A 10,206-nucleotide genomic window follows, 5' to 3' on the forward strand; every position below is an offset into this window, starting at 1 on the left:
TGATTCACACAGTCAAAGGCTTTAGCATAGACAATGAAGCAGATGTTTTTCTGAAATTTTCTTGCTTTTTCAATGATCCAATGGATGTTGGCAATTTGATCTCTGGTTCCTCTGCCTTTTTAAAATCCAGCTTGAAAATCTGATTCTTGGTTCATGTACTGTTGAAGCCTCACTTGCAGAATTTTGAGCATTACTTTGCTAGCATGTGAAATAAGTGCAATTGTGCAGTAGTTTGAGCATTCTTCGGCATTGCCTTTCTTTGGGATTAGAATGAAAACTGATTTTCCTGTCCTGTGGCCACCACTGAGTTTTCCAAATTTGCTGGCATATTGAGTGCAGCAATTTCACAGCATCATCTTTCAGGACTTGAAACAGCTCAACTGGAATTCCATCACCTCCACTAGCTTTGTTCATAGTGATACTCCCTAAGGCCCACTTGACTTTGCATTCCAGGATGTCTGGCTCTAGGTGAGTGATCACAGCATTGTGATTATCTCCGTTGTGAAGATCTTTTTTGTGTAGTTCTTCTGTGTATTCTTGCCACCTCTTCTTAATATCTTCTGCTTCTGTTAGGTCACTACCATTTCTGTCCTTTATTGTGCCCATCTTTGCATGAAATGTTCCCTTAATATCTCTAATTTTCTTGAAAAGATCTCTAGTCTTTCCCATTTTATTGTTTTCCTCTATTTCATTGTATTAATCAGTGAGGAAGGCTTTCTTATCTCTCCTTGCTGTTCTTTGGAACTCTGCGTTCAGATGGGTATATCTTTCCTTTTCTCCTTTGCCGTTTGCTTCTCTTCTTTTCATAGATATTTGAAAGGCCTCCTCAGACAACCATTTTGCCTTTTTGCATTTGTTTTTTCTTATCGTATATGGCCTTTACTATGTTGAGGTAAGTTCCTTATAGGCCTACTTTTTAAAGAGTTTTAATCATAAATCGTGCTGAATTTTGTCAAAGGCTTTTTCTGCTTCTATTGAGATTATCATGTGGTTTTTAATCTTCCAGTTTGTTTATATGGTGTATCACATTGATTGTGCATGTTGAAGAATCCTTGCATTCCTGGAATAAACCCAACTTTATCATAGTGTATGAGCTTTTTGATGTGTTGCTGAATTCTGTTAGCTAAAATTTTGTTGAGGATTTTTATATCTATGTTTGTCAGTGATATTGGCTTGTAGTTTTCTTTTTGTGTGTTGTCTTTGTCTGATATTGGTATCAGGGTGATGGTGGCGTCATAGAATGAGTTTGGAAGTGTTCCTTCCTCTGCAATTTTTTGAAAGAGTTTTAGAATAGGCATTCGCCCCTCTCTAAATGTTTGATAGAATTCTCCTGTGAAGCCATCTGGTCCTTGAGTTTTGTTTTTTGGGAGATTTTTGACTACAGGTTCAATTTCAGTGCTTGTAATTGGGTTGTTTATAAATTCTATTTCTTCCTGGTTCAGTCTTGAAAGATTGAACTTTTCTAAGAATCTGTCCACTTCTTCCAGGTTATCCATTTTATTGCCATATAGTTGTCCATAATAGTCTCTTATAATCCTTGGTATTTCTGCATTGTCTGTTGTAACCTATCCTTTTTCATTTCTAATTTTGTTGATTTAATTCTTCTGTTTTTTTTTTTCTTGATGAGTCTGGCTAAAGGTTTGTCAATTTTGTTTGTCTTCTCAAAGAATCAGCTTTTAGTTTTATTCATCTTTACTATTGTTTTGTTTCATTTATTTCTGCTCAGATCTTTATGATTTCTTTCCTTCTACTAATTTTGGGGGGTTTTTGTTCTTCTTTTTACAGTTGTTTTAGGTGTAAGGTTAGGTGGGCTATTCAATGTTTTCCTTGTTTCTTGAGGTAGGATTGTATTGCTATAAACTTCCCTCTTAGAACTGCTTTTGCTGCATCCCATAGGTTTTGAGTTGTCATGTTTTCATTGTCAGTTGTTTCTAGAAATTTTTTGATTTCTTCAGTAAGCTGTTGGTTGTTTAGAAATGTATTGTTTACTCTCCATGTGTTTGTGTTTCTTACAGTTTATTCTCTTGTAACTGATATCTAGTCTCACAGCTTTGCTGTCGGAGAAGATACTTGATATGATTTTAATTTTCTTAATTTACTGAGGTTTGATTTGTGACCCAAGATGTGGTCTATCCCGGAGAATGTTCCATGTGCACTTGAGAAGAAGGTGTATTGTTCTGCATTTGGATGGAATGTCCTGAGGATATCAATGAGGTCCATCTCATCTAATGTCTCATTTAAGACTTGTGTTTGCTTGCTAATTTTCTACTTTGATGATCTGTCCATTGGTGTGAGTGGGGTGTTAAAGTCTCCTACTGTTGCTGTATTACTGTCAATTTCTCCTTTTATGTCTGTTAGTGTTTGTCATGTATTGAGGTGCTCCTACATTGGGTGCATAGATATTTACAATTGTTATGTCTTCCTCTTGGACTGATCCTTGATCATTACATAGTGTCCTTCCTTATCTCTTGTAATCTTCTTTATTTTAAGGTCTGTTTTGTCTGATATGAGGATTGCTACTCCAGCTTTCTTTTGCTTCCCATTTGCGTGAAATACATTTTTCCATTCTCTCACTTTCAGTTTATATGTGTCTTTAGGTCTGAAGTGGGTTTCTTGTAGACAGCATATATATGGGTCTTATTTTTGTATCCATTCAGCCAGTCTGTGACTTTTGATTGGGGCCTTTAATCCACTTACATTTAAAGTAATTATTGATATATGTTCCTATTGCCATTTTCTTAATTGTTTGGGGTTGATTTTGTAGATCTTTTTTTCTTCTCTTGTATGTTTTGACTATATAAGTCCCTTTAACATTTGTTGTAAAGCTGGTTTGGTGGCACTGAATTCTCTTAACTTTTGCTTGTATGAAAAGCTTTCTATCTCTCCATCAATTTTGAATGAGATCATTGCTGGTACAGTAATCTTGGTTGTAGATGTTTCCCTTTCAGTACTTTAAATATATCCTTCCATTCCCTTCTGGCCGGCAGAGTTTCTGCTGAAACATCAGCTATTAAATGTATGGGGTTTCCCTGTATGTTACTTGTTGCTTTTCCCTAGCTGCTTTTTTTTTTTTTTTTTTTTTTCCTGGCAATTTTTTTTTTTTTTTTTTGGCAATATCTGGCAATTTATTAACCAATGGAACATACTGAACAACAAACTATCTTACATCTTTCAGGAAGAAGAAACACTAGATTTGAAAACACATCACCCACTGGTTTTGGACACAACACCTCTGCTCAACTAACAGAAACATTTGTACAGTCCAGGTCTTATTTTTACACTCAACAGGCCATACATTCATAGGGAATAGGCTCCAACAGTTTAGGTTCCTTTCCACTGGTCCTCATGAAGTGTGCTTCTCTGGGTGGAGCAGGCTGGTGCTTGAACTGAACCCAAATCCCTTTCTCTATGGCTTCCTTCTTTTTCTGATCATTTTCCTTCACATGTTTCAGGAGGCTATCTAGGCTCTTAGAGTGCTTAATATGTTCAATAGACACATTAATTCTCTTGGCAAGAATCTTGCCCTTGTTTGTTTACAATGATGCCAGCAGCATGCTGGGTAACATTGTAGACTCTCCCAGTTTTGCCATGGCAACATTTGTGGGGCATTCCTTTTTGAACAGTACCCATGCCCTTGATATCTACAATATCACCCTTCTTGTAGATTTGCATGGATATGGCCAAAGGAACAGCTCCATGTTTTCTGTAAGGCCTAGAGAGCATGCAACGGGTGCCCCTGCTCTTTCCCTTTGTGTTGGTCATTTTGGCAAATTACTGGAAGATGACGGTTCCAGCCGACAGGCTCCCTTGCTGCTTTTAATACTCCTTCTTTGTGTTTAGTCTTTGTTAGTTTGATTAATATGTGTTTTGGTGTGTTTCTCCTTGGGTTATCCTGTATGGAACTCTTTGCACCTCTTGGACTTGACTATCTCCTTTTCCATGTTGGGGAAATTTTCAACTATAATCTCTTCCAAAATTTTCTCATACCCTTCCTTTCTCTCTTCTTCTTCTGGGACCCATATAATTTGAAAGTTGGTGCCTTTGATATTGTCCCAGACGTCTCTGAGACTATCCTCAGTTCTCTTCATTCCTTTTACTTTATTCTGCGTTTCAGAAGTTATTTCCATCATTTTCTCTTCCAGCTCACTGATTCACTCTTCAGCTTCAGATATTCTGCTATTGATTTCTTCTAGAGTATTTTTAATGTCAGTAATTGTGTTGTTTGTCTCTGAACGTCTATTCTCTAATTCTAGGTCTTTGTTAATTGATTATTGCATTTTCTCCATTTTGTTCTCAAGGTTTTTGATCATCTTTACTATCATTATTCTGAATTACTTTTCAGGTAGTTTGCCTATTTCCTCTTCATTTATTTGGACTTCTGTGTTTGTAATTTGTTCCTTCATTTGTGTAGTATTTTTCTGCCTTTTCATTATTTTTTTTTTTAACCTACTGTGTTTGAGGTCTCTTTACCTTAGGCTTGAAGGTTGAATTCTTTCTTCCTTTTGGTTTCTGCCCTCCTAAGGTTGGTCCGGTGGTTTGTGTAAGCTTCATATAGGGTGAGATTTGTGCTGTTTTTGTTTGTTTGTTTGTTCACTTGTTTTTCCTCTGATGGGCAAGGCTGACTGAGGTGGTAATCCTGTTTGCTGATGATTGGGTTTGTATTTTTGTTTTGTTTGTTGTTTAAACGAGACTTTCTGCACAGGGTGCTACTGGTGGTTGGGTGGTGCCAGGTCTTGTATTCAAGCGGTTTCTTTTGTGTGAGTTCTCAATATTTGATACTCCCTAGGGTTAGTTCTCTGGTAGTCCAGGGTCTTGGAGTCAGTGCTCCCACTCCAAAGGCTCAGGGCTTAATCTCAAAATGAGACACAAGGTGAGCAAATGCTGTTTAAAAAAATGGTATCGATGGACTTGCTTGATTCAAGATTGTCACAAACCTGCAATTCGAAAAAAATCACATAATCTTGACTTTCCTCAGTCTTTGTACTTGCCTTTCATGAGCACTGAATGGCAAGCAATGCTCAGACTGTCCTGTTGCAGACAGATATACCCTGCAACATATTTCACAGAGCCTGGAAACGGAGAGAAAGCATGTCTCCTGAAGGAAGATATTACATTCCTTTCCCCTCATCCATGACAGCGTTGAGGCTTGGATCCCCTTTCTCTGGTCTTCACTCTCCAGAGACAAAGACTGACAAGAGACTGACAAGAGCCACTGTTCCCAGTGATATGGTTTTTAAATTAGTACTCATTTCAGGTCACAGAATCCATCATTGTGATCTTAAACATAAAGGAATCAGAAGGTAAAAGGGCACAAAACTCAAAGGTGGAAGGTAACCAACCCTATCTGTCTGTCGGTCGGTCTGTCTCTGTCTCCCCCTCTCTCCTCTCTTTTGTGTCTCTTCATTCTTCACTTTCTCATTCTGGTATATTTTTGCTTTAATCCAAATGCTCACACTCTCTATCCTTCCTTCACTGAAAGGCTGCACAGGTCTCCACACCCTGCACCCAATGTTGACTGGCTTCCTCTGATTTTCCAGTCCATATGGCAAAAAAACATGGCTACCCTGAGCTCCTGAATTTAAAGTCACAATTTAAAGAGAGACTGAAGACTGCCTGGTCCAGCTTGAGTTACTTGCCCCATCACATGCCTGCCAGTATTTTGAAGAGTAGATGAGATGGGGGCTGGGGAGGGCAGGCAGAAGGGAGAGGATGAAAGGTAGACAACCTGTGTCTATTACGTCTGGGAAATTGCTTAAACAGAAAAAAGATTCACTTGGCTGATCACACACGTGTCATTTATTCCATGACTGTTACCAACTTAAATATGGCTTCAGTCTAGACTGTAATAAGAAACTGGTACCCATGGCAAAATGTGTCCATTCCCCTCTTTTCAACTAAACTTGGGGACAAAGGCATCAGGAGAGAAGGTGAGAAACTGTTACTCAAACACAATTAATAATGGTTAATAATTAATAATCTACATACTGTGATTCTACCTTTATTTTTAATAAGCTAAAGACTCAAGGGTTGCATATTTTTCAATTTTTTTTTTTAATTTCTTTCCAAGCATTCCACAATTTTTTCTCAAATTACCCTTCAGCAGAAGCTTGAGTCTACACAGGAGTTTCTTTATTCTCTCATCACATTTCCAAGCACGATCCCAGTACACCCCCAGGTTCACCCATATTCCAGTCACACAGAATGTCGTGCCCCTCCCAGACTGATGGGATATACTTATGCTGAAAATTAGTAATTGTTAATCTGAAATTCAAACTTGACTGGTGGCACTCTATTTTTATTACTCAATCTAGCAACCCTACCCAGATCACACTCTGTGCTTTCAGACCTGCTTGTCATTGTCACACGACCCTTTGTCTTAGGTTACATTCTGCCAGTCCCCTCATCTTGGCAAACTTAGCTTTCAAGAACCACCTCAAATGCCGTTTTCTCCATAAAATCTTTCCTATTTTTCTCAGGCAGTTTAGATCATCCTGCAATATTTTCACAACTGTCTGTTAAAGACTTGCAACAGTGAGTGACTCCTTCTCTTCCGTGCTGACCATGAGCTCTCCAAGGGCACTGGTGGGTCTGGGTATCATTGTATCTTCATGCTTGGTATGTAGGAAATACTTAATAAATATTTTTGATCGAATGAATTAATGAATTTTTTGGTAAATGAACTATTGCTGTGCTATGAACAGCCCTCCTACTCCTATTTCCCCTCACCACACTGATTCATCTTCTAAAAACAGTATTTTTCAGACCTCAGGCCATTTCTAAGTTGGAAGAAAAATCAATTGGGTGCATAAAGTTCAGTTCAGTTCAGTCGCTCAGTCGTGTCCGACTATGTGGGACCCCATGAATCACAGCACGCCAGGCCTCCCTGTTCATCACCATCTCCTGGGAGATCACTCAGATTCACATCCATCAAGTCCGTGATGCCATCCAGCCATCGCATCCTTGGTCGTCCCCTTCTCCTCCTGCCCCCAATCCCTCCCACCATCAGAGTCTTTTCCAATGAGTCAACTCTTCGCATGAGGTGGCCAAAGTACTGGAGTTTCAGCTTTAGCATCATTCCTTCCAAAGAAATCCCAGGGCTGATCTCCTTCAGAATGGACTGGTTGGATCTTCTTGCAGTCCAAGGGACTCTCAAGAGTCTTCTCCAACACCACAGTTCAAAAGCATCAATTCTTCAGCGCTCAGTCTTCTTCACAGTCCATCTCTCACATCCATACACGACCACAGGAAAAACCATAGCCTTGACTAGACTGACCTTAGTTGGCAAAGTAATGTCTCTGCTTTTGAATATGCTATCTAGGTTGGTCATAACTTTTCTTCCAAGGAGTAAGTGTCCTTTAATTTCATGGCTGCAGTCACCATCTGCAGTGATTTTGGAGCCCCCAAAAAATAAAGTCTGACGCTGTTTCCACTGTTTCCCATCTATTTTCCATGAAGTGATGGGACCAGATGCCATGATCTTTGTTTTCTGAATGTTGAGTTTTAAGCCAACTTTTTCACTCTCCTCTTTCACTTTCATTAAGAGGCTTTTTAGCTCCTCTTCACTTTCTGCCATAAGGGTGGTGTCATCTGCATATCTGAGGTTATTGATATTTCTCCCAGCGATCTTGATTCCAGTGTGTGTTTCTTCCAGTCCAGCATTTCTCATGATGTACTCTGCATAGAAGTTAAATAAGCAGGGTGACAATATACAGCCTTGATGTACTCTTTTTCCTATTTGGAACCAGTCTGTTGTTCCATGTCCAGTTCTAACTGTTGCTTCCTGACCTGCACACAGATTTCTCAAGAGGCAGGTCAGGTGCTCTGGTATTCCCATCTCTCTCAGAATTTTCCACAGTTTATTGTGATCCACATAGTCAAAGGCTTTGGCATAGTCAATAAAGCCGAAGTAGATGTTTTTCTGGAACTCTCTTGCTTTTTCCATGATCCAGCAGATGTTGGCAATTTGATCTCTGGTTCCTCTCCCTTTTCTAAAACCAGTTTGAACATCAGGGAGTTCATGGTTCACGTATTGCTGAAGCCTGGCTTGGAGAATTTTGAGCACTACTTTACTAGCATGTGAGAGAGTGCAATTGTGCGGTAGTATGAGCATTCTTTGGCATTGCCTTTCTTTGGGATTGGAATGAAAACTGACCTTTTCCAGTCCTGTGGCCGCTGCTGAGTTTTCCAAATTTGCTGGCATATTGAGTGCAGCACTTTCACAGCATCATCTTTCAGGATTTGAAACAGCTCAACTGGAATTCCATCACCTCCACTAGCTTTGTTCATAGTGATGCTTTCTAAGGGCCACTTGACTTCACTTTCCAAGATGTCTGGCTCTAGATTAGTGATCATACCATCATGATTATCTGGGTCGTGAAGATCTTTTTTGTACATTTCTTCCGTGTATTCTTGCCACCTCTTCTTAATATCTTCTGCTTCTGTTAGGTCCATACCATTTGTGTCCTTTATCGAGCCCATCTTTGCAGGAAATGTTCCCTTCTTATCTCTAGTTTTCTTGAAGAGATCTCTAGTCTTTCCCATTCTGTTGTTTTCCTCTATTTCTTTGCATTGATCGCTGAAGAAGGCTTTCTTATGACTTCTTGCTATTCTTTGGAACTCTGCATTCAGATGCCTATATCTTTCCTTTTCTCCTTTGCTTTTCGCCTCTCTTCTCTTCACAGCTATTTGTAAGGCCTCCCCAAACAGCCATTTTGCTTTTTTGCATTTCTTTTCCATGGGGATGGTCTTGATCCCTGTCTCCTGTACAATGTCACGAATCTCCTCCAAAGTTCATCAGGCACTCTATCTATCAGATCTAGGCCCTTAAATCTATTTCTCACTTCCACTGTATAATCATAAGGGATTTGATTTAGGTCATACAGCCGGCATGAAATAGAAGAGAGTGAAGCAGCATAGAGAGAGGTGAAGTGTAGTCAAATGGAATGGGAAACAGAGGGCAGCTCTAGTAGTAAGGCTGAGTCGTGTTCTGTTAAAATTCAGTTGTGTGTGTGTGTGTGTGTGTGTGTGTGTGTGTGTCTGTATGTATGTGTACTAGGTTTTGGTGTAAAATGTATCTTTGATTGTAACACGATCAGAAGAGTATGAAAACCCCATGAAATTAAAAGACGCTTACTCCTTGGAAGAAAAGTTATGACCAACCTAGATACCATATTCAAAAGCAAGACATCACTTTGCCGACTAAGATCTGTCTAGTCAAGGCTATGGCTTTTCCTGTGGTCGTGTATGGATGCATGCCGGGAGCCAGCGTGAGGAATTCCACCTGTGACAAGGTCATGTGGCAGAGCTCTGATGGCAAGGCTAATCAGACCTCAGGTTTTCCCCCTGGAATTTCCTGAGCATCCACCCCCCCAAAAATAAGAATCTGCCTGCTTTTCCACTCTTCTGATATTCTCTGGAAAAAGTCAAATCAGGGCTTTAGCCTTCTGCATTTGAAAGGGATGTTTCAGTTAAACCCCTCTGATAGCTCTCTAGCTTGCCTAACAGGTTCCCCAGACCTCTTACAGCTTGTGAATTGCTTGCAGCCCCCAACCGCGAGAGGCACAAAGCTTAAAAGCATCTTAAAGATACAGAGCCTTTTCTAAAGAACTAAAAATCATATTGGTGATGGGTTTTCACTGTTGACTCAATGATTGCCGCCAGGCCTCCATATTCTTTATCTTTTAGGCACCTGGGAGGATGTTAATCAATGTAATCGGGATGTAGAAAAAGATATATAGTAGTTTTGATGTTAGCAACACTAGTCTTTTGAGTTACTTTTCTTTTGTTATAAATCACTGTACTCCTTTTACATGTTATAAATTGCTGTATCTTTACTATGTAAGAATGTAACTTTATTTAGTGCTTTCTGAGAGTGGCACCGGACTTTGGGAAGATCAACACAAATAAGTCTTCTAGTTAACAAACCCTTATCAGAAAAAGGCTGTAAAATGTTAATTGGCCCTTTTTGGCCAGAAGATGATGTAAATCACCTAAGACTTGTGTATACAATTAGGTATGCAGAGAGAAAAGCCTGGTTTTGGTAAGAGTCTGGACTGCTAATCTGCATAACTTTGTGTTACCCATTGATCTCCATGTATTATCAAAAGTATAAAAAGCCTTCTAAACAATAAAGGATGGATCAGTTTCTCGGACTAGTCTCTCGGCCTAGTTTCTTGGGAATCTGGCTCCCCCCATGTCTCTCTCTCT

At 39.5% G+C, this 10,206-nt stretch overlaps 1 pseudogene; it reads right to left on the reverse strand.

The window, feature by feature from the left end:
- LOC108634014 lies at positions 3,168-3,801 on the reverse strand (annotated as a pseudogene).

The sequence above is a fragment of the Capra hircus genome, chromosome 26 (assembly GCF_001704415.2).
Source record: "Capra hircus breed San Clemente chromosome 26, ASM170441v1, whole genome shotgun sequence".
Lineage (NCBI taxonomy): Eukaryota > Metazoa > Chordata > Mammalia > Artiodactyla > Bovidae > Capra > Capra hircus.